General features: G+C 47.9%; 1 protein-coding gene across 1 annotated transcript in view; it reads right to left on the bottom strand.

Moving 5' to 3' along the window:
* The window catches only part of RhoGEF64C (Rho guanine nucleotide exchange factor at 64C), a 140,024-nt gene extending 129,188 nt beyond the window's left edge, over positions 1-10,836 (bottom strand). Inside the window, exon 1 of the mRNA XM_084593960.1 lies at positions 10,473-10,836. The gene's annotated coding sequence lies outside the window, so the exon portion shown is untranslated. The remainder of the gene's footprint in view (positions 1-10,472) is intronic.
* Between the last annotated feature and the right edge of the window lie 14,877 nt (positions 10,837-25,713).

The following is a 25,713-nucleotide window of genomic DNA, read 5'->3' as shown; positions in this document are numbered from 1 at the left end:
GCGTCAGCGTCGCTAGAGGGATCCGCAGTCGACTGTCTGATCGCGCCAGCATCGTCTGCGCGCACTACGCGACCATGCAGATGGGGCTAGTGTGCTGTGTGAGTGACGTGCTGCGTCGTCTGCTGCCAGCGACAACATCATGGCGGATTACCCAGCATGTATCGCTTCATGCAAGCTCCCTATAGGGACAGCATAAGCTACAGAGTACTACTACTACAAACTCCCGATTGAGCAAACCAACCTCACTGCTAATTAGTGCAGCATGAATCTTTAATTAAATTTCTGTCATGGTTGACCTTAGCCGGACGTTCTGCTTTTCCCTGTTTAGTTCTGTTTTCCCCTCTGTAGGTAAAAGTGACCACAAAAGCATTTCACGAGTAGTGAGTTTCGGCATTCAGATCTACCCCCGCATCCAAGCTTCTCGCGCGACTTGCACGGATGGGCCATGCTACACGTTAGGTGGGATCATACGAGAGCAATGTCTTTGTAAGGCTCCGCCAACACGAAGGACCGTGCATTTCCTACGACAGGGACACGCACGCGCTGCTGTCGCTCAGCGAGTGACGTCAGCATCATATGCGAGGGCGAAATATGAAAAAAAAAAAAAGAAGAATAAAAAATCGCTTAATACGCGTCGGCAGCGGACGCGTGCGCGCGCGACCCAAAACGGTTCGCCCACTTTTCCGTCTGGAATAGCAATCTGCAGGGTTCGCCCCGGAGGCGAGAGCTGCGGCATATCGCTCGAGACGGGAAGACGAGAAGAGCACCGCCTAGCGCGGCACATTAGCATATTCTCGCTCCGTTAAAGAAGGGTCACGTGGTGGGTCGCTGCGCGTGTGTGCGCGCTCCTCGAGGAAGGCCGGCGACTTGTGTACTACGCGACACAAACGCAAACAAGACGCAAACAGGAGTGGACGAGGGCGGCGGGTGAACATCGTGACCAGTCCTGACGTGATGGGACGACCACGTAGCGCTGTACACATACAACTCGCGAACACACACGGGCACGCGCGCAACTTGAAGGAAGATACTCGCTGCGTTCTTCTATATACCACGAAGATACACGAACTGCCTAGAACTGCCATTATATGCACGTACTGCCACTGCCGTCAACGATAATACCACTGCAGCGTCGCGTGCGTTGATCTAACGCCGCACGGGCCCATTCACGCACGCCCCGGGCGTCAACAAAGTAAACCTCAGAGAGCACAGATCGGGACCTCGAGAAGTGCATTCCGTCCATTAATCGAAGCAATGCGCCTCTATGCACCCTTTCCCGTCTGTATATAGCCGAAAGCTTGCCGTGACTCTCAACCCAGGTGCGCCTAGCTGCCACCGTCAAGAACAAGAAAAGATGTTCTTCCTCGAGTGAGCTCCGCGGCCGGCATACGACGAGGGAAGGGATGACGCTTTCCTGGAGAGCTTACCGGTTTCGCTACCGAAGAAAGCTCATCTGATCAGCTCGCACACGAAGCCCAGGTCGTGGAGGAAGAACGGGACAAATCACGAGCGTGAAGGTCCGGGCAGAAAGCTAATTGTGCTTTGTTCTTTTTTTAGTTCAGATGAGAAGCTTAAGCACGCGCGAAAGCGGATCATGAGCCACGTCTCCTTACAGCTAAAGCCGCTGCTCGCTTGTGTCTCGATGATAGCGCATTCGTAAGACGTATTCGATACATCCATGCTTATAAACGTGCCGTGAAACTCATTGACAGCAAGTGGGTACTCTCTAAATATATTTTTTCTTGTGTCCGACTACTTTTCATGAACTTTCGCGGCCTTCTCCGCGCTGTGAGCACTTAGGGTCACTGGGCCGAGATAATGTAACGGTCTTATTTTAACTGCGTCCTATTCATTCACTTTTTTTGCCGTCTCATTTGGTACTAGGAATGGCGAGCACTAGCTTATGACGTGGCCACCGGTTGTTGCCGTGTCTCAGAGCGGTGGAATGAAATTCAAACGGAGTACATCGTGATTAAAGCGAATTAATTATATGTCCGTAACGAGTAAAGTGGGCGGCGTTCGTGCCCGAACTATCTCTAGAAAAATACATCATCAGCAGCGGTGCACAGGATGAAAATTGAATGGCGTGATCAAGCGGCCCTATGACATTACAATTCATCGTTCGAATGCATCGAGAGCCATCCGCGACTGGGGCCACCACCATCTCATATATAATACTATACCTACTGGCCGTCGAGATATCTACTCGCCTTTGTCCGACCTCCATGAGGCACCTGACATATCCCTACATTCGTATAAAACTTGCGACGCAACCGCTTGTCATACAGCGTTCCGGGTGGTGTCATACGTCTACTCGTTGCATATAGCATACGTGATTAAAGCTAGTTCGCGAACCAAATATATTATATACCGCCAATTGCATTAAGAGATAGAAAGCGTGCAGAGTGGGTCAGAGAAATAACTCAAGTTACCGACATTCTAGTGGAAATTAAGAAGAAGAAATGGACGTGGGCAGGACATGTAGTGCGAAGAGAGGATAACCGATGGTCGCTTAGGGTAACAAACTGGATTCCAAGGAAAGGAAAGCGGAGCAGGGGGCGGCAGAAAGTTAGGTGGGCGGATGAGATAAAGAAGTTCGCAGGGGTCAAGTGGATGCAGCTAGCACAGAACCGGGTTAAGTGGAGAAATATGGGAGAGGCCTTCACCCTACAGTGGGTATAATCAGGCTGATGATGATGATGAATTGCATTCTTTCCAACAGAGGTTTCGGCGAATGTGGCTCCTGGACGGCAGTCTATGTGGAACATGCAAACACATATACCGAATACAATGCCGGCCAGCAGAAAAATAAATGGCCAAAACCTCACACGGAAACATTTTACCTGCAAGACTATATAATGCTTTCGCGTTCATGCTTGTAAGCAGTCTTACGTTCCTCTGCCGAATTTCGTAAGCTACTCCGGCGGTGACTTCTCTTTTACAGGAGAAAGCTTGCATGTCTATTTTAAGGCGAAATCCTTTAATGTCTCATCGTTGTCAGCAGGAGCTATCGGCAGAGACTGCCGACAGAGGGTGTCACACTTTCGAGGGAGACAGAAATAAATAAACCATGTCTCCACCGGGAATACGTTCATCATAATTCCCCTTGTCTACCGTGAGGATAGCGGGATTTTACGAGTGACCGATACGGCGCCTTTAATTTCCTGTAACGAATTATAGAACGCCTGTGAACTTTGATGCGTTCAAATGAATGCTGGTTGTGTTCGACAAGGGGCGCGCCATGTACCCTCACGACTGGTCGTGATGTCACCAGGCGATATATGCACAGACGAAGCTGACCCCGCTGGGCGTCCGATCCAGGCGTCCGTGCGGCTCCTTTCATTTGGAGCTTCCTCGAATGCCGCGACCACACAGCAAACAGAAGCAGACCCAGATGTCTAAGAGGCGCTAGTACATCAGAGGCATCAGCGGCATTTCATTGATTTACATGATATAGAAAAGGTGCTGTACCTGTCACAATTCTCCGCGGACACATTTACCACGCCTGCCCCGCCGGGGTGGCGCAGTGGTTACGGCGCTCGACTGCTGTTCCCAAGGACGCGTGATCAAATCCCGGCCGCGTATTTGGGTTTGCTCGGTACGGTGGCTCCGCAAGGGACAAAACGACAGAAGAGACGAAGAAAGCGGGCTGTTCCGACTAGCATCTACCGCCCCCAGGAGCCGAGCAGCCTAGCGATTAGCGGCGCATGCTTTTTCAATGGCCTTCATGTTGGACGCGGCACTAGCTTGAGAAAGCCTATACTACTACTACTACTACTATTATTATTATTATTATTATTATTATTATTATTATTAGTAGTAGTAGTAGTAGTAGTGGTAGTAGTAGTAGTAGTAGTAGTAGTAGTAGTATAGAGGAAGACTCGTTTCACGAAGTTGGCACTGAATTGTCTGTAGGTAACGGCCAAATTAAGTGGCTAAATATTATCTTCCCAGATTTAATTATTAATGGTAATAATATTAATTGGTTCACAGGAAGGGAAAGGCGCAGTATCTGTCACACTTGTGTCTGTGGACACCAAGGGATGAAGGTGTCCACAGACACAAGTGTGACAGATACTGCGCCTTTCCCTTCCTGTGAACCAATCATTATTATTATTATTAATTAAAACTGTGAAGATAATATTTAGCCAGTTAATTCGGCCGTTAACTAGACAATTCAGTGCCAACTTCGTGAAACTAGTCTTCCTCTATACTACTACTACTACTACTACTACTACCTACTACTACTACTACCACTACTACTACTACTACTACTACTACTACTACTACTACTACTACTACTACTAATAATAATAATAATAATAATAATAATAATAATAATAATAATAATAATAATAATAATAATAATAATAATAATAATAATTATTATTATTATTATTATTAGCAGAGAAATATTACTGTGTATTATTATTATTATTATTATTATTATTATTATTATTATTATTATTATTATTATTTAGTAGTAGTAGTAGTAGTAATAGTATTATAGGCTTTCTCAAGCTAGTGCCGCGTTAGTCTAGGTGGTGTTGGTCCAACGCGACGCCCATTAAAAAAGCATGCAACGCTAATCGCTAGGCTGCTAGGCTCCTGGGGGCGGTAGATGCTAGTCGGAACAGCCCGTTTTCTTCGTCTCTTCTGTCGCTTGGCCCCTTGCGGAGCCACCGTACCGAGCAAACCCAAATACGCATCCCGGCCTCGGCGGCAGCTTTTCGATGGGGCGAAAAGCAAGGTGCCCGTGTGCTGTGCCATGTCAGCGCACTTTAAAGATCCCCAGGTGGTCGATATTTCCGGAGTCCTCCACTACGGCGTCTCTCATAGCCTGAGTTGCTTTGGGACGTTGAACCTCACAAACCAACCAAACCAACATTTAACACGCCGTAAAGAAAGGGAGGGAGGTGGGCGTGAAAGAAGAGAGAGAGATAGAGGTGCCGTAGTGGAGGGCTACGATCCACCGCGCTGTAATGGCTTTTGCCTCATTGCACTTTAGTGGCCTAAAGTGCCCTCTAGAATGTTTCTTTGAGCAACTCGGGTTCAAAAAGAAATCGGCAAATGGATCGAGGGCAGACATGTCAGGTTGAAAATCCCTGGGCGGTAGGGTGGTGAAAAGAATGCTCGATCCGTAGACACGAAGTATATACGGGGTGGAGGAAAAAGGCGAGGAATCAGCTCCTGTCCGTGCGATACAGGAGCAAAGTACTCAACCAATGCGCGCCAAATTTACAAGTACTTCTTCTTTACTCATTTTGGGCCGGCAGAACAAGGTCAAATGTGTATTAAATATATAATATGGCGTAAGTTAAACTGAAATTGCGTTGCCGTAGCTTTCGAGTAAATTTTTCACTGGGTCGACCATATACAACGGTTCGCACTGATGAATAATACTTAAAGCTGTCACGTCTCGTTTCGTTCTGTAGTTTGCTTTAAACTCCTGATGCTACACGTCTCTAGAGAGGGAAATGCCTAGCACATCTCGTCAAGGCCGAATCGACAGTCGATCGCTCGTGCAAAACTGTTACGGCTCGCGTTCGTTTCATCGGCTTTTGAATTAAGCGCTCTTGCGCAAGCCATAACTGTCTCCGCATGCCTGTGTCAAGCGCGAACCTCATCGAGAGAACTCCGCTCACAGCGGCAAGCAATGGGCACGCGCGATTTTCTTTGCAGCAACAAAGGGGAAAAAGAAAAAAAAAAAAGAAGCCGCACTTGCTGGAGCGTTTCGCGCGCTCATCGCACTTAATGCCACGTTTCTACAGCAGAGAAGAAGGACTCCTCTCGCGATCCGGGTCTCCATCAGGTATGGACGGCTGCGCGCTGGCGTCCTTGAAGCGCTTTCATTGTAGCCATTCTACCGCTGCGATTGCGATCCAGGCGCCGCCGCGGCTGCGTTTCGAGATCGCTACCTTGCTCTGTACACAAGCTCCGAGTCAAGGATATCAACTCGCCGCCGATGATCAAGCTGCCTCCTTTCCTCTTTCTTGCTTTTTGGTCTTCGTGTACATCGGCCGGACAGGGCGCTGCGCGAAAGGCCAGTCAGGCATGCTCGCTGTTGGTGCCCCGTGTGTGTGTGTGGGGGGGGGGGGGGGGGGGGGGGGAGATTTCATCATCACTTTGTTGTTCCACAGCTCGTGATCGTTTTGTCAGAGGTTATAGTCACCTGTCCGCGTACGTACACGACAAGCACAACGGCGACACGCGACGCGTTTATCGAATTCCATTCCCGTGAGTCGCTGCCGAGCTTGAAAATGCCGGGCCACCTTGGAGAGAGTTTTATGGCGCACGAAGTGATTGTTTCTCGAAGACTATGCCGACGACGACTCTCTTGACGATCATCTCTGGCGATATACGGTGCGTGCGCAAATGACATCGCACCGTTATAGCTCTGAGCTGTTTTCCCAACTGTATTTGTCGCGCGTACTTACTATGCCCGCTTCACTCTTTTCCTACTTGCTTTTGGAGGAAAAGAAAGTGCCGTATTCTCTCTAGGTCGTCATCATCATCAACAACTACGATTTAACTGCACCCAGTGCAACACAAAGGCATTTTCGAATGACATCCAATTATCCAAGTCCGCAGTCAGCCGCAGACACTATTTATATCACGGTGAATTTCTTGTCTGACTTCATCTGCCCATATGCGGAGCTCCGCTATGTTCGCTTCCTCAGAGCTACAGGAATAGCTTTATGTCGAAGTTGTCATGAGTCAATGTAAGCTAACTTTTGTTTTGCCTTAGAACGCATTCAGAACCAGTATTTGAAAATAAAATAAAACCGAAATAGCATGCAGTAACCTTTTTTTTAGCGAAAATTCTGAAATTTTAGATCACAGACCATGACCGTCTTGTTTATTATAATCCTGAAGATACTCTACAACCGAGCTTACGCCTGGGCTATATGTAACACCTAGAATCAAACGGCGGGTCGCAAGCACGGCCAGCAACAATGCTGGCGTCGCCCTGAAAGTTCGCATTTACGCGAAGCTATATAGCATCCATTAATTCGAGAGCACTGTAGCAGTGTATACTGAAAACAATAACTTTTTATGATACTTACACGTTAATGAATTAATAAGGACGCTGCGAGGTTGTTAACATAAAAAGGAGCTATAGGGACACGAAATAAGGGTCTCTTATGAACCCAAGTATACATAAAGCGGGTAGTTTGCATGCATTGCGATCTTGGTTCTCGTTATCCGCTTTTCATCACCTCGATCTTCCACTAGATAGTGGGGCAAAATACAAGAGCTTCAAAGAGATGTGTCTCCGCAACTTAAGGCAAGGCTGTCGCCTCGAGCAATGTGAGCAATTGCGTCCTCAGTGCGAAACGAGTTCTGCAGGGTGAGCGCCTTCTGCGCATGCGCTATCTATGCGCTTCGCTCCATAAGTTTCAGCCGAGTGCGGGTTTTTATCGCTCCTTCAGGTCCCGCTGATCGCCCACTAAAGCGCCACGAAAGTTGCACACTGGAGTTCGAGAGCCTGTGTTCCTACGGGATTAAATCCAGGAATAAAAGGCGCTTAGACGCCGCGTAAAAAAAGAAAATAAATGAACCAAAAAAGATAAGATAGACAATTGACCGGAAGGAAGGATCGAAGAAGACGAAGTTGAATAGTGGGGCTACAAGATTAATTATTTATGTGGGCTTAGTAGGGACAAAGGAACCAAACATCTACAGACTGGACAGTCGATCTTTGCCCAATACAACAACTATGTCACGCGCAAACAAAAGGTACGTCAGCCTTCGCTCGACACATTACACGATTACAGTGCTATAAATGCAATGCACAGAGAATCTTGTAGTGCTAGCCTGGTTTCTTTCAGAAACAACCAATGCCTCATGTAGCTCTCACGCGATTCCCATGATGTGTTCTGCACCATTAATGCTTCTTAACTGAAAAGCTCACTTCACTGCGGCAGAGGTACACCTCTCGAGGCAAAAGCTCCATCCGTGTTTTGCATTTCTCCTAGTTGATACATTTTTGCGCCTTTAAACAGGGTTTGCTAGAGGTGCTCAATGCGGGTGCTCGATCAGGCGAAGAGGCTGTTTTATGCAAGGTTAGATTCGATTGCGGTAAAGGAATCTACTCACTCACTCTTCGAACGCGCGTTAGAGTTGGCGCGGGAACTTAAAAGCCAAGGTGGGAATACGAAATCTCGCGGGTCGTCGCGGCGCGATCGCGTAGCGACACGAGCCTCCCTTTGTGCCGTTCTTGTCACCGCGGCCCAGTGAACGCACCCACGAGTCGGAGACGACTCCACGCGGTGTCCCCCCTTTGTCTCGGGCGACCCGGCCAAGCGTGTCCCGCCGCCGGGGCGCGTCGTCGCCGGAAGCGGTGCCCGGTCACCCCCTCGCCTTCCCACGGCCGCCGATGGAGCGCTTCCGGTCGCCTAACATGCACGCAACGCGATCGCACACTGCCCCCACGGCGGCGACCACACGAGGCTGCCTGGCCCTTCTGCTTGTCTTTTGTTTTTCCCACGGGAAGCTCGGCTTCACCTCGCGGCAACAGCTGCTCTCGCGGAAGAAGCCTCCTCCTCGTCGAGGAGACCTGTTGCTCCTCGGCAGATAAGCGTCCCCGGCGCTGCTGGTGCTTTCGGCCGTGCTTTCCCGCAACCCAAGGAAACGGCAAATAATAAACAAATAAAAGGCGTAAAAAATAGTGTATAGCCGCCCTCTTGTTTTTCACACGCTGCACTCTATTCAAACCCGTTTTACTCCCTGCGGTTCGGAGGACATCCTAATGAGAGCCACCTCTTCACTATGTTCTTTACAGAAAGAGAGGGAACGAGGGACCGACTGAGGACAACAGACTGTGACTTTACACCTGTGCGCGCACTCTGGCTCACCTGGTTTTGACGCTTATATTACTAGTACTTTTTCTTGACAAGTGCTCGAACTCTGCAATTAAAATGAGGTGCTATCCGCGAAGTAGCCCCTCTCTGGACGCACCCGTCCATGGGAAGCAGCGATGATGTGAGATGAGGGGTGAAGTTAATTGAATTTGTCTCATACCGCTTTCTTCCCTTGCCCAGCGAGACTGTTGTACGCACAACTACGCGCGATGCGCTACACGAACCATTTTACCGTGGCTATCGTCACGTACTGCCGCAGTGGACACACTTGCGGGCCGCGACTTTTCCGAGACAACAACATGCGCCCTTTCTTTCTTTGTCAGCTTTGGAAAAGAGCACCGTGCACCTAGCTGTCATCAATTAAATTTATGGGAAATCAGACTCCGGACACATTATTCAACTCGCTTGTCACGTACACGCTGGAGGCTTACTTGCGCAGCAGTAAAAAGGTTCGGCGCATTTATTGCAACTACGCAGGAGGTGAGCGCGATTGGCGCGGGATTTCTATTTATACCAGAGAGCCGTCGAAGGAGAGGAAATTAGATAAGAAATACTGTGGCTGATCTAGCCTTGACGTTTCTGTCCGAGTCCGATGCAGCTCCACGCTCTTGTGCTTGCCTCTGTGAGAATTTCATGAACGAGCACTGCTTTTCTAAACGCCTGCAGGCATTCTAGAAGCCTAAGTTAATGGCGAATATTGCTGCTTATATTAAAATTTTGAGCTCGCAAAAAGCATCCGAGTGTAATCAACCATGAGCCGAGCTTGTTTCCTTCACTCCTTGGCTGTTGGCGAGCCGACGCGTCACGCTCGTATCAGGCAACGTGAACGCATAGTGTCGATACACGAAGCGACAGAAACAGACATGTTGACAACAGCGGCAAGGCGCCAAGTTTCTTCACTTGCCCGTAGATGCTAAAGACATATGTGGCAACACCGACAGCCAGGAAGGTTAAACTGAGACTAGCCTTGATTAATACATTGTTAATAAAAACAGCGCGAACAGGAAGACACAAGACAAGATAAAAGGAAGCTACATGACAAGAGCTGACTCACAACTCAGCCTTAGTTTTTATCCCAGACAAAAACAAATGTGACTGCTTTTCTGTTCGCGCTGTTTTTATTAACAATGGATGTTTACCAATTCGGCCAACAAAGTATCTTGATTATTGCACTTGTCGACGCTGGCATTGCCTCTCCGGCTGCCCACCTTCCGATTGTTGCTCGCGGACAATTCTCCTCTTTCTCAGTGAACTTAATCCAGCTTTAATTTTCTCGTGCGAAAATCTGTCGCTCTGAGATTTTCGCCTGTGGACCAGCGCTACGAAAAAAAAAAATGTTATAAAAAGTTGCAAGTATAAAAGTTTGGGGCAATTCAAAGAGCGTGTTACGAGTCCAAGTTTCCCACAGGCTTCATGGAAGTTGCAGTTCTCTATTGCAACTCCAGATTGCTCTCTCGCCGACGTTGCACAAGCGCTTCGACGACACGTCTCTGTGCATATGATATCCTAAACCGTGTTCTCTCATATCTCCATCCGTCAACTCACGCGATGTGCGCTGGTCACCGAACGAACAAACGACCACGAATGGGTCCGTCTGATGCGACTCACCTGAAAGTTGTGACGCTCACTTGGAAAAAGCCCTTTAGAATCCTTCGGACTGGGAATCACAGGCAGACGAATACAACACTTCCGGAAGTTCCTTCACACAGGCGAGTGAGATCGTCCGGGAGTTCTCTGCTTGATGTCCGGGACAGTCCAGGACACAGTTGTCCTGGATCGTCGTCGCACACGAATCTTCGTCGTATGCTCACAGGGTCAGAGATAAGCGGCGTCAGCACCAGCACCCACACCGTGTGTATCCGTCAGAGCAGAGCGAGCAGTCGCCAAATCGGCGACGGCCCCGGTAGCCCCACGTCCACGTTGCCCGCACGACAGGTAGAGTTCGACTAGTCCGGCCGGCTGGCACGGCCGCGCGCACGATCCGGTTCAGCCGGGGGCGAGAGGCTGCTGCTGCGTTTCTCCCTTCCCCCCCCCCCCCCCCCCCCCCCCCTCTTCCCTCCTCCAGCGCTTAACTCTGCTCCCTTTCCGCGCAGCCGTTACGTCAGGGCGCATGCGCCGCGCCCCACCATCGCTCCGGAGAAGCCGCACGAAGCACTACCGCTACACCTTGGTTACCCTGGTTATACCCTGGCACTGTGCGGTAACCCAGTGTAGTGTGCGTGAACGTGCTTTTCACTGCCGGTTATGCCCCACTTTGTCAGTATGACTTATGCCTGCAGGTGCCATTTACAGGCTATACAGAACTTCTGCATTGCATTTCATCGCAGTTTTTATTGAGTGTCGTTACAATATAGGTATATCAGACGTAACGGAGCCCACTTTTTTATTATTCTATTCTCAAAGTGAGGTCACTTCAAGTATTTCTCACTCTCTGCATCGCTGTACTCCATTTTTTTTTTCTTTGGAGAAATTGTGTTCAAGGTCTCGTTGTACAGGTCTCGTAGCAGTTGCGAGTTTGTGAGTGACCAAAGGCTTAATCTTCATGAGAAGTGGTTCAGTCTCTTTGCGTTGCATAGAGCTCAGTGACGCTTCAATTTTGCGTTGAATTACAGGAATGTTCGTACTTCTGTGCTGTGAGGTTCTGAGATGCATGATACATTACCGTGCATATCCGAGAACGGTCGGCCTAAGACCAGCGGCTCATCCACCGTTACTGCGGTAGCCGCGTGAAGGTTCTTTTTTTTTTTTTTTTTTTTTTCCATAGCTCGTGCTTAAATTCATCGTCCTTTACGATTGTGCACTTTGTACCGTTGATCAAATTCATTTCACGTAGTGAGACCTGTCTCCCTGCTTTACCCAGTCGCCCGATTGGATACAGCAGCGTTATTTTTTGTCTGTAACTAGTCCTTCAAGTTTCTTTACTTGCAAAAGTTCGTCTCGTCTCACTGCCTAGCCGCGCTAGTCTAGAGTGAAGTGAAAGACGCCTCACTTTCCTCCGGCTATTTAATTGTCCTGGAATTCGTAGTCACGCAGGGCCCGATCGACATAGTCGCATATTACGGCAAGAACAACGTGCGATTCTTGCTGCGTGCTTGGTGGTGGCCGTTCTTTCCATTTTCCGCTCTGTGCAGTATCGATTGCACTCGCATTAGCACTCATGGGGGTTTGCTTCCTTTTTCGCCGCAGACTGACGTTCTTTTTTCTTTGGCGTCACCCTTCCCCCCTTTTTCTTTCTTCTTTTTTTGCGGCACTTACTGTACGACCCGAATGTATGGGTGTGCCTTGGTCACGGAATACGCTCGCTGCTTGCGAGCTGTCTCGTATCGTGCTCCGTATAGAAGCCCCCTCTCCCATCGTTCTTTTTTTTTTTCCTTCTCTTTTCCAAGAATGACGCCATGCAAGGCAAGTTTTCGCAACGCTGTGTTGAGCAACTACACGAGTGGCAGAGTTCGCCACTCTGCAGAATTAGAATAATCCCGGGCTCGCGGGACATCTTCGTGGGCAGCTAGCCGAACGGATATCAACTGATGACCTCCCCGGGGTGTAAGGACAGGGCAATAACAACACGACTGAAAAGAACGAGGAGCTGAGAAGCTTATTTTGATTGCAATCTTGTATAATGGATAGGTGGTACGGTATAGCATTGATCAGCATAGAGTTGAGAACCTTCTGCATTTGACGCTAAAGCGAATAGGATGCATTTTTTGTCGGACGTAGACGGATCACAACCGCGCACGCACGTACATGAATGAACCTTGCCCTGCAAGAGCACCTATGACATGCAGGTGTTGTTGAGTTCCGGCACCACTGTTACTCGAGTACACGTGGACTAGGCCACCCACGTTTAGCTGTACATGGCGCTTGTCGATGTCCGGAGGATTCCGGTGGCTGAGGTGGCGCCGAGTGTTTTGACTTCAGAGGCTAAGCCGACTGGAAAACATCAACATTCAACAGTCGCGTTTTCTCACTACTATCCTGTCTCCTCCTCCCTTCTTAGTTGTTTTCCTTCTTTTCCACAACAGTTAGAGTTAACCTCGTGCGGCGACTACCCACGGTTACGCCATATTTGGTTGTAGCTACTGTAAACAACTGGCGGGCCCGGACTTTCTTAAAGCAAAGTTCCAATCCTGTCCTCTTGATGAGCTCTACGGTGGATACATGAATATATGCGCCTCGTGCGGAGATTCGACCGCACGGGAATCGTTAATGTGAATGGATATCACACAGCACACAGGCGCCTTGCTTTTCACCTCCACCGAAAAGCGAGCGCCGCGGATGGGATTGAACCCGCGCCCTTTGGTTCAGCAGTCGAGCGCCCTAAACATTGAGTCATAGTGGTGGGGCAGTTCCAATGTTCCAACCGGAGTTCCTGACTTTATCGCAGGGTTCCTTAAATCTGTCATTATGAGACAACTGTAACTTGCCCAACACAGTAGTCGCCGCATGGACAAGGTTCATCTTGAAAGTTACGCACTTTTTGGTGTTTTTCTTTTACAGTCAGAGAGAGATTTTACAGTTTTCTCAGGACCGTTTACGCTACGCAGATATTACCTAAACGTGCCCGAGTAAGAAGAGCAACATGCACTCCAGCTTTGTTCCCAGTCTTTTTCAAGGTTTGCGACACGACATGAAGATACGGTATGACCGCCACTTTCCCTTGAATGCTGTTGGGGTTATGATGTGTCGCATTTAAACTTTTTTAACATCTTCTTGAGAGAATATGGAGCGGATATTCAGAAACGGGCAGCTTTTCAACGCGATGACAAATACTGTGGCCGGTCATATGGGTACAGGATGTTTTTATTGACGGATGACGCAGCGTTTGATGGGTTTTGAGTGGAGAAATTTTATGGAAGTGAAGGTTTTTCACTCCTGGGTTCAAAAATCCAGCACATTTGTTGGGCAGTGAAATAATCAAGGAGCTTAATGCATTCACTGACGGGATTTTTATGGGGCTAAAACAGTTGATGCAGCACATCAGAGAACACTGAACATACCGATGTTAATTCTGCGTCAAAAGCTTCTATAGTCACAATCTCGTTGAATGGGGTGCCTAGCAGCTCATCTAGGCATCGTATAGTAAAATAAGATCATTAGTAGCAAAGCGGGAAACACCTGTGACGTTAGATTCCAAAAGACAATCTGAGTTTTCTGCCGTGTTATACTATAGGTATGCAGATATCGCTGAGCAACGGTTATGCATTTGGCAGTCCAAACGAGTCTTCCAATAATAGGGTTACACTTCGCGAAATCCTTATAGAGTGCTCTCCATCGGTAAACAGACAGCACTCGGACCTGAGGAAGTACAGGAAACGCCAATCCATTTTTACGAAACTGCTGTAGAGGCACTTCTAAGAATTTGACAAAATATGGTTAAAGGAAAAAAAAAAAATGCTCGAGGCTTGAAAACAAAAAAAAGCAGTTATTGTAGCCAAAAGCCGCAGATCTCCTGGTATAGTTATATAGTCCCATAGCGTTAATAAGTTGTCTCGCCCTAAGCCATTGTAACGGGAAAGCGTCAAGGTTCCCGTTATGCTATAAGAAATAGGTGTCGGCGACGTATGCGAAAAATCACTGAGAAAGGGCACTGATTGGTCGGCGGGTTGTGTGACGTCACAAGACCACGGGACTTAGCCGAGTTGGCAGAAACTGGCAATTGCGTTAGTTGCAAACCTGTTATCTCATTTCCGATGGGAGGGCGAGATTGCAGTCGGACTAGACCCTCGGATCTCGAGTGAGACAAGCTATAACTCCTATCAGGCCGCGCGGGTAGGTTCGTAGGGCTTGGTTAAAGCGGGGCTTTCTTGCGCATAATGTGGTAGCTTACGACTGTATGCTAATGAGTAAATGAGATGATCGATAGAGGCACAAATAGGTGAAGCGAGTCTAAAAGTGCATGAACACGAACGAGGATTCTCAAGAGGAGCCGCGGACGGGAGGCGTTATCAATGCTGTCACGTCATAACCATGAAGGTGGACGCAAACTGTTCAAGAACCTGCACTGGCATCAGCGCAGTTGCAAGGAGCCGAAGGATGACTACCGGTAACGTAGATGGTTATGATGAGAGCGCATTAATGCACCCAAGTGAAGAGAGAGAATGAAAGGCGGAGAAGGAGGGAGAGGGTACGGGCGGGGGATACCCAATTAAAAAAAGTTTGCTGTGGCTCAACTTGGTTAAGCCCGGGGAATTGCGAAAGCAATTGGTCCTGCTTATACATAGACCAACCAGTTCAGCTAAACATTCAAGCTACGCCTAGTTGAGCCAAGCGTAGCCAGGAGATATTGCTTTCGCAATTCCCCGGGCTTAACCAAGCTGAGCTACAGCAAACTTGGTCAAATGTACGCGCTCCTTTTCGAGACGTTTCTCTTGTTCTTCTGAAGTTTCTTGAGCGCGTCGCAGCCGCTTAGTTTCGTTCCAACGTTGAGCTGAGTCCTCAATAGCGTTAAGTGCACTCATTAAACTGATTTCAGACTGCCTAGAGCTAGAACGCGTTCGACGAGCTGCATCTTGTGCCCGGCGTTTAGAAAGCCGTTGTTCCCGTTCTTCAGCAGTTTGCGCAGCCCTTCGTCTCTTCGTGGCCTCGCATTGGCGAGCAGTCTTCTCCTTCTGCTTACTAGTCGGTGGCATGGCCAAGCGCGGCGCGTGTCCACCGCCGTGTTCTCCGACGAGCCGAGCTGGGGCCCCTTTTCCATTGTACCTTTTCTCTGCAGCTGGTATGACGTCACACCGACAGTAGCGCCACTGGTGGGCGGCGCGCTGAGCGCGGCGCATGTCCACCGCCGTGTCACGCGAAGGGCTTGAAAATGCGCGTAGTATTGCTTTCGCAATAAATGCGCGATGTGGTATCATATCCTTACTCAAGGGAAAGTTACTAATGGCATCCGCAATCTTTGATCGGTTTCAATGTTCCTTGCCATCATCGACGATCTTGCTAACTGCGCGTTTCTTAAGCTATATACACAAGAGCTTACAATCTCTGATTCTTTTTCCGGACATTGTTTCAGAAGTTCAGTATTTTATGTTCATAGTACTTTCTTGTCACTGTTTTCAATTGTGCAATCAGATTTAGCATATTTCTTTTTTTTTTGTATCTAGCGAACCATTTCGTGTTGAAGGGTTGCTCTTTTTGTTTTCTTCGACAAATTTTCTCGGCTGCACATACACTTCAAAACCTGATTTGTTAACCATAGAATCTGCGATAACGCTATCCTTTTCTACACTTTTCTTGAAAACATGAAAACGTGATAACAGCCGTGTCAAAAATTCCAAGGGTGCACGTAGCCTTCTAAGCGAGGAGAAAGCGTAATCATCCAAAATTTTTCGGGTGACCCCCAACATTGGAAGTCGCCACTGAGGTGGTCATAGTTAAATTAGATTGGATGCCAATTTCGATGAAATTCGGACCAAGTCAAATTCTGGGAGGTCCAAGGAAAAAAGTTTAGGATTGGCCCACCCGAATTTAAAGGCGACCACTTAAATGGCCGTACTCGAATTAGGTTAGACATCAGTTTTGTTCAAATTCTGACGAGGTTAGATTTTGTGGTTCTGGAGGCCAAATTTTCGAGGTTGCGCACCGAAATTTAAAGGTCAGCATTGAGTTGGCCATACTAGAATTGTGTAACATATACATCAATTTTGGTCAAATAAATCTAGGAGGGTCGAGATGGCCAATTTTTGTGGGCGCGGGTCGATACTTTGTGCACACACTTTCTGTGTACAAACTTTCTACGGACAGATTCTGCGGATGATTTTCTGCACCTATTAATGCCGATGCATCAAGAAGTTACAGTTCCTACACTTCGAGCGAAATGAGATTATCTTCGCTAATTCCTGAGTTACGTATGCGCCATAGCCCAATAAGTCCTAATTTGAAGCACGATATACAGTCCCTGGATACATGCGGAATTTATTTTCCACACAAAGGAAACACACCTTCATTTAGTTGAAATGAAGCGCTTAAGAATAGACGGTTGAAAATCCCAAAAGTTGGGTTGCGTATAGTGTGGAAGAAGGCGCATGAAGCTGGCATGTACAAGCTGTCTCTTGCAGAGCGTATGTAATCTACATTGAGTATATTCGCTCCGATGGTAGAGACCTTTTCGTGCAGGTCCTTACAACCGACGTTTTGTTCGATACTGCGTTGTAGAGAGCATGTTCTTGGAGGAAGCTCATATAGTCATATCCCCGCACGTGATGTCATGAAAGGACCTATACATAGCCAACAAGGAAACAGTGCATGAAATTGCTGTTGCTCATATCAGGACCATGCTACTCGTCTGACTATACAAGGACCCAGTAAAAATATAAATGTGAAAATATGCTGCAAGAGCCTTGGCTCGAATAATACGACGCGTAGTTCGGAGTCTTTTGAAACTGTTTGGATGCGCTTGGGTTTCTATTTGTGTTTGAAGAGCACACACGTGCGCGATCCAGCTCAAGATATAGGGAGAACAAGTCTTCATCGAACCAATTCCTGTAGACGTACGCCGAGCTGAGCAGCCGACAAGGACCAAAGATGTGGCATGTGGCATCTATTCTTGATCGTGCTCCCAGAATATCATCATATTGACGTAGGGTGGCTTTCAAACTCGTATCCAGTCGCTATTGATCGCTGAGCCGAAACACTGTGTCCATTTCTATTCTGTATGAGTGACACGGCTAGAAGCTTGTTGCCATGCGCTTACACGCTGACATTGAGTGGCTTCTCAGCTTTCGTTTCTACAGCACGTGCAGCCCTCTGAGAGGTGGCTGCTGCCCAGACCGTTTTTTCCTTTCGGTAATACAGAAACGCTATAGATATTCAACAACAAGCGCTTGTCGTTGTTGTTGTTGTTGTTGTTGTGCCCTCAGATAATGGCACATACCCACGTGGGGGATTGGCCACACGTGAAACCAGTAGTAAGGGAGGTGCGCTGTTAGATATGACAATAAAAATAAGAAACTAGTACATAGTAATATGCAATACGACAGATAAAGGCCCTACTGATCAGAAAATAAAAAGGTATAATTTCAGCTCAATGAGAACCTGAAGAGGGGAAGCAGCGGAATCGGCACACCTAGCAAGGAATCCGACCAGAGGCGTTAAGAGATTTATGTACCGCTGAACGAACTGTCCCGCTGCTGAAGCCCAGCTGAGTAGCGCTTGTTCTTGTAAGTATCACCGATGACATCTTCCTCCTCATAAATACCAGCATAAAACCAAGAAATCGTTCCACGAAACTTGACAAGCGCATTTTATGAACGGGAAGTTGCTTATGAACGCTATATGTTTTCCCCATGTTTTGGGACTGCACCATAACAAACAACATATCCGTGTACAGGTACAGAAGGACGCTTGCAGTTTTCTGCTATATACTGCAAAAGAAAAAAAAAAAGAAAAGAACGCACCCTGTTGACTTTTTGTGAGTCTTTACAATTTGGGGAGAGCGCGGGACAAATGCTTAAAAGCAATATTTTGAGACTCATCGGAATTATGTACAGCCTTTGTCAAAAGTTTAGAGCCCAGAGGGTTTGGTTTTAAGCCGTATATTATGACTTCTTTATTAATCGTGGAACTCTTAGCCATTGGAATGGGTAGGACGAAAAATCTTCTTGCCTTCAGCAAGTATGGAAACCTGGGAATGCATTACGAGCCACATAGTATGGCTCAGAAGTAGACGCCCTGGGCTCTAAACTTTTGACAAAGGTAACAAGATCGTACAATATTCTGCAGTATAGCCTCACAATTAAAAGTGACGCCCAAGAAAACTAGACTTGAGACATGGAGAGGACAAGTAATTGACCAGTGTTCTTCCAAAAGGCGGAGGGGGGGTCTCAAGGTAATTTGGTGTACCCAGTAGGGCAGAGGCCAACAGGCTGTGACGTCACAATCAAGTCTAGACCACGCGCAGTATGAAAAACTAGGGATAATTGCCGATTCTTCACTTCTTGTGATTCCTGCCCCTGATGCAGGCTGGATAAGCGTTGTAGTGAATTCAAACGGCAAAGGAAAGTTTTATTTCGCTGTTGATTTCATCCTTCAGATGAACTACACATGACTGACCTCACAATCACCGCTCCGCTGTTCAAATTTAAACCGAAACACGTGAGAAAAGAATTTTTCAGCGGTCGTAGGCGGGTGTCACATGGTGATCAGTGTACACTAATGCGTTACACATCATTATCAATGGATAAAACTCGGACTCAAAAAATCAGGTGTCTAAGAGCACTGCAGGGACCGTGAGAACCGGGGGATGGATATTGAAGGGGGGGGGGGGGGGGGAGTTTCCCCTTGCAGAGTCAGAAAGGAAGCATCATCACTGGAAATGAGTCCCAATAGCTCGTGTGCCAAACTAGTCAATGTGGCATAATTTTTTCGCAGGTGGAAAGGTGCGGACAGTCAGAGCATTTGGCAGTGTCGCCGTCGCGTTCCAGCAAATATTATTCCTTTATCTCTTAAACTCGCAAAACCTAGAAGCAATACCTATAAAGCTCCGATTACGATCGCTCACCTGTTTTCGAGATATGTGGCGAGAACAGCATAGCAGCCTCGAAAGAAGCGAGAATGCTTCTTCGACAGGTGCAGCGTCAAAGCCGTGGATACACCGAAGGCTATAGGTGTTTTGCTTATTCTCTCGCGCGCTTGCTCAATATTGTGTGACGGGCCCGTGCGTTGTGTATGCGCGCCCTCGAGATGTGCCAGACAGATGAGCACTTCCTACGCCGCGCAGTCTGGTTGCATAGCAAGTGAAGTGGACCTTGCTGCGAACGACCCCGCATACCTGCGTGACGAGGGCGTAAAGATGCCGGTGTCACCGGCGTCATCCGAAGAAGGTTTCGCGGCTGCTCTTGCGTCTGCTGCGAAGCACGCTTTCTGCTCAACGTAATCGTCCGCTGATGCCATCGCCCTCATAGTCGCGGGCTTGCTGAGTGTATAGGAATTAAACGTGCCTTAACGACGAGGAACGATTGTACGTTTTCTCAGAATTCTACCACAAATTTGACGGCATAAGCCGTAATTCCCATTCACAGTAGCAAATACGTAGCTCGCTTGAATTGTGTGTTCGTACCCCTGCGAAGTGAGGCGGATAGCAAGCGGGAGTGGTCTCGCTATTCGGTTTTTCTGAATCGACGTGCTATTATTCGATTGCATTCAATCACTAACCAATATCGAATTTCAGAACAGGGTGACCATATCGTAAGGGGATAGCGGAATAGCGGGGCGCAAGTGTGCTTGGCCAGAATGCTACATTGAAAGGGTGAATGGTGTGGTTGTTGTGGTTATCGTCACCCTAACGGAGGCTCCGATCATGGCTTGAATTTGCCTGATCTCATATGACTTTGGATGGTGTGCTGATGATATGTACTTTCTTTGCGCATCTACTATACGATGAAATAATTAACTGAGAGAGCTTCCTTCTTTTGTAGGGCGAGAGAAGAAAGATGTGTTTACTAATTAGTTCATTCAGGATGAAAATAGCAGAATGCTATGATGATCTTGAGGAAGAAGAGAGAGGTACAAAGTTAAGGTGCTGCCAGAAATCCTTTGTGCGTGTTTGTCCTCTAGTATATATATATAGAACGATGACGTTGCGATGCTTGTTTGACGCATTTGAATAAAATTTGTAGATTTGCAGTAAGTCAGCCGTACAGGTTTGAAGGCCGGGACAGTGCTGATTTTCCCTATTCCCGACTTTAGATTTTCCGATTCTGATGAACCTCCCTCAAAAATATGGGAGAGTGGGGGAAGCTCAGTGCAGAACTTACACTTTAGGGTTGTTTGCATGGGGAAATACCGTGTTTGGTGTGTGATGATGTGAGTAAAGTCCTCTTTTATGCTCGTCGGGGCATCGTGCTCCTTGTTTGTGCCCAAAGACGAATGTGCCGTTGAAATACACTGCAGTGCTTTGAGTGCACTGCTGTTATACCCATATGGGGCAGAGAGAGGCCCCACTGGCTGTCAGCGGAGGCTCATAATGCGGACTCGAACACTTGAGAGTTCTTTCTTTTCTCTAGATCCTTGCGGCATCTTGCTTTTCATTTCGTCCGCGTGTCTCAGCAATTTCAACCAAGCAGCTGCACCAACACACGCACATAATCTTGGCCGATGGCTTCGGGAATCGCTTCCTCGTTCCCCCACCTCACCGCTGCGGCCGCCAATCGCGTCACCGCAGGTTACGTGGCCCTTCGCAGGTTGCCGCGGAGAAACCCGCCGCTGTGTGAGTGCGCGCGCGTCGCCGTCTTGTTCGCAGCGGGCGTCCGTCGCCCGTCGCCAGCGCTTTTTCTAGACATTTTATTTCTCGCCTCACACTGGCATCGGCCGCGCGACCCCGAACAGTGAGAGCCCCGATATGGGGGAAAGGAAACAACGTTCCTTCAGGAGCGGCCTCCAGCTAGCGATGCCGTGAAGCACGTGCGCGCGCCAACGATCCATTGCGGCGGGCGGAGGATGTGCCCGCCAAGTCCCACTTCCAAGGGCCGCGCACTCTCCACTGCTGAACTGGCTGCGGCAACAGCAGCGACGGGTTCGGACGCCCTCCTACCGAGGCCGTTCCTCTCTATCAGCCTCGATACAGGCTGCTTTTTGTCCCGGCGTACGCACCTTTTGGTCTCTGACCCGGAGTAGACCCTTCGCCGGGTTGCTCTGCTAGTTGTGCAGGTCTAAGCGGACGCATTGCGCGCCCGGAGGATAAGGAGGAAAACAAAAAAGGAGCTCGAACGTGCAGTGTAGCGAGATCGTGCAGTGAGATTTGTCCGCGCAACGCGCGAGCCGACTGTAGCGGTTATGTAACGCGAGGGAAGAGCGACAGCACTGTCACCCTGTGGAGTGATGTTGAGCGTCGTATGCCATGCTTCGTGACAAGCGCGGCCGGTGCTGCTCTTGTGACCGTGTCAGCTTGAAGCGGGGGATGTAGACATTGCTACGTTACGTCATGTGGTGGAGGAAGGATATATAACGTATGCAGGAATATTTTATGTTGAAAGCTGCGACAATGAAAAGTAACGGGAACCAGGCGAACCCAATTTTAGGTAGCCCAGCAGCCATCTTCTTTTGTGATCTGGAGAGGCGCGGTTAGGAATCGCAGGAAAAGTTGTTTGTAGGGAAGTGAAAATGATTTATTTGGGACAGAAGCGGAGAGCTAGAGGTTGGTCTGGGCCAGCCCCTTGTGCAGTGTGTGAGCGCGTAGAAAGAAACATTTCGCTACGGGCGAAAAACCCAAAAGCCCTCCACCCCACCCTTAAAATTCAGCGGGCCCTTTCTACCTGCCACCAAAAAGTGATCGAAAAAGATAAACCTGAATCGCATTTTTTCCCACGGGTGAAGGAATTGTCGAAGCTTTAGAGTCCTCCAAATTTTTTCCCTGCTTTATTGCATGAAAAAATAAAAGCATTGCCTGGCATGGAGCCTAGGCCGGCTTAATGCCGCGATTACTGTTAGCACCCCCCATCCTCCCCCCCCCCCCCCTTAAATCCCTTTTGTCTCCAACATCAATCCAATATATGTCCCAGTAGTATTTCCGTCATATACCAACAAGTTTCCAACACTGTCATCAATTTTACCGTCACATATATAGCATGCTGGAATTGTTCGCACATCCGCACATCAAAATACCACGAGGCACACACATGCATCGAGCAATAGCAGCTGCACAAGAGGTCGATCCTGTGCAGCATACACACCTTGCGCCAACGCACACAGCAAAAGGTTCTGAACAGAGACTTCGATGACCGCGGCGGCTTAGCGTGGCGACCTATCATGAGCCATGCGGCTCTTTAATGGGCGGAGCAGCATGTGCACAAAAAAGAGCTCATATGAAACATTAGAACTTTCCACTGCATACTATAGGTACAAATTTAATAGTTTAGGGCGTGATTTCAACGTTCTTTTTCAAAGTCAGTTGAAAAATGCCCCCCCGTCTCCATCATCACTCCAATATATCACAATAGTATTTTCATTACTCCCAACAACTTTCTAACACTCATCAATTTTACCGTCTTATAGTATGCTGACATTTTCAACAGGGGGTACTTATCCAGGCTACATCCTGAGAAATTCGTCTTACACAGTCACACCAGTGTCCTTCAGTGTAGGTTTCGTTTCCGTAACGAATTTCTATAATTTCTTTAGAAAGACAGCATGGGGGGTCTTCCATCATTAAACGCACGGCAAAATGGTTGCTTATTAATGAACCTCCGTGTTCGCGACCTAGTCAAGGCAGCCTGATGTTTTTCTGCGCTAAACTATCTAATTGCGCATAAGTACTGTTTATGTCATTAGCATACATGGCAAAATTACTTTTGAAAAGGAATTCAATTACATTACTAATTACGTTGCTGAAAATCCAAGAAAAGTAATTAAATTACATTACTCATTACTGCTCCTAAAACATAATGAAATTACACTACAATTACTTCTACTGAGTAATTAAATTACTTTTAAATTACTTCCTAGTTTCCATCCATGCAAAAACTAAGCAAAGCTAATAAGCAAAACAACTTGTTCTCCAGACGCGAAGCACCCACATTCTTTCGTCTTCCCGCCAAATTCCGTCCCAGAGAGCTATTCCTTCTCTCTCTCCTAAGTACGGGCGATTACAAAAACAAGACTACCGAAAAAAAAAAAAAAAAAAACATGTTCGAACGGTCCTGAAATGACCGGCGAACCCAGCGTATTGCTGGCCCGGAGCTGTCTCCGCCATTTGAAGGGCCCGAGAAGCTAGCTAATTTATTGCTTCCGCAGTCCCAAGAATCGATGTCGGCACATTTGTGCTCAGTGCTCAGTAATGCTCAAGCCACGGTGCCTCACGTCATGGACCCTTCTGCCTATCTCCCCCAACACCAATCCTCCTTCGCCCCGTGGTGTTGAGTGTAACCAGGCACCATGCACTGTGCCCTAGCCGAAGCAACAGGGAGTGCCGCTACGCCGCGCTCCAAACTAGTTTTCAGCTCCAGCCTTCTGGCACCATCTCTCCCTTCAGCATTCCCTTGACGCCTTGTATCCTGCTGCTTGGAGAATGGTTGAGGTCTCAGACGCACTGGTCTGCTCAACGCTGTCCCCCTTTGCCGATCCGTTACGCTGGCTTCGCTTGCCGCACGCCGTTCCTGCTTTCGCGGCACTCTACTTCGTCGTCTATTGAAAAAGTAGTGGCGCATTTTAGTAAAAGTAATTTCGAAAGGAATTAATTACCTTTGCTGCGAAATTACTGCCAAAAAGTAATTCATTACATTACTCAATTACCATCCTGAAAAAGGAATTCATTACATTACAAACTACCGAGAAAAGTAATTAAATTACAGTAATTCCATTACTGTAATTCAATTACTGCCATGTATGGTCATTAGGATAGGACTCCGGGGGAATTATTCCCATTTAATGCAGTTCAGTGAGGGTTCGCCCCAATTAGGGAAGGTGAGACACTTCAGGAACGTGATCCGCGATGACGCTTCAAAGTTCAATAGCTATTCTTATCCTCCGGGTGTTTAAATACATCCCTACGTTCAAAAGACTGAGAGACGGGCCCACGATTCTTCCAGGCAAAAGGCTACAGCTTGATAGCAAACATTGTCTGAAAGGAGATAATGATTCAGCTTCCATAGCTCCCATCATGGTTAGAATATACGCCAAGTGTGCCTTCCTATATATATTTGAGCCACACCATGCAATAATCGCTTAAAATTGTTGACCTCGCCCAATAAACACGCTCTCTATAATTAATGTGCCAGCACCAGCAGAAACGTACATCCTGTCAAGTTGAGCGTTCGGAAATTGGGAATGCGTGAAATGTATGCTAACAGTTTAGTCGGCCGTTACCAGCAAGGTTGTGATTTCAAACACTGTGGTAACAATAGAACTGGGGCCATAACGCCCATGACACACTGGTCAATTCTCAGTGTCACTAACACAACTGAACTCTCTTAGGAGTAAAATTGTCCTTTCTGTGCGCTGGAGGTTAGCAGTAACAGGAAAAGCAATTTTCTGCGTCTTTATTTTACAAGCGAATGCACACAAATATAACGTCACTGGTGGCCCTAAATGGTGAGGTCACAGCTATATATATACCGCCCCTCATCAACAGTGTAGTAGGACAGGTTAGCCACATCCAGTGTGCTACTCAAAAGTACCATGCACCCTACAGACAAGTTTAAAATGATTAACTAACGATTATGTTAAATTCGGGCAAAACCAGATCAAGAGCAGCTTCTGTCTCTCTGTCAGTGGCGAACATATAGTTTCCTGAATTACATGCACCTATATATTTACGCTATATATTTTAAACGGGGGCTTTGACTGATTATGCCGCCGATCCCACAGACCGCTAATGTTAAGGGTAGCGACTTCAAAAGCTCCGACTCCACCATTTTTGTGTGCACCTTTTTTGAGCTCCATCCTTGAGGCAGGGATAGCCGCCTATGAACTGGAGGCTCTTAGCGCTGTCATTGTCCTCTTTTTTGGCAGCTATCGTTCCTCTTCATCCCCCATCGGATACCTGGCCTGGATCTGCGCCGGCACCCGGCTCCTCATCCGCGGGAAACAGGAGGCACGCTGCTATTTATGGAGACCTCCGAGGTGGATTAGGCTCTGCTCATGAGGTCTCTAGCGCCACATCGCTAGCAGCCTGGTAGTCAGCCGGAAGCTCTTTGCCGGGTGAGTGGTTCTCTATAGACTCGGCACACTACAATTCAGCAACACACCATCGAGGGAGCAGCCTGTATACGTAGTACGTCCACTGGCTCCTCGGCGGGCTCTGATGGTTGATCTTGAGATCTTTCCACGGTAGAAATCATCAGCCAGCTGAAGGTCAGACGCACCATGCACAGGTGGGCCAGAGTTCAGAGGCATCAATTCTGGTGGTTCAGAAGGTTGTGGC

Source organism: Amblyomma maculatum, chromosome 2 (assembly GCF_055883805.1).
Source record: "Amblyomma maculatum isolate TAMU_Amacu chromosome 2, ASM5588380v1, whole genome shotgun sequence".
Lineage (NCBI taxonomy): Eukaryota > Metazoa > Arthropoda > Arachnida > Ixodida > Ixodidae > Amblyomma > Amblyomma maculatum.
The sequence above is the reverse complement of the archived record's forward strand: the minus strand, read 5'-3'. Positions and strand labels throughout refer to the sequence as shown.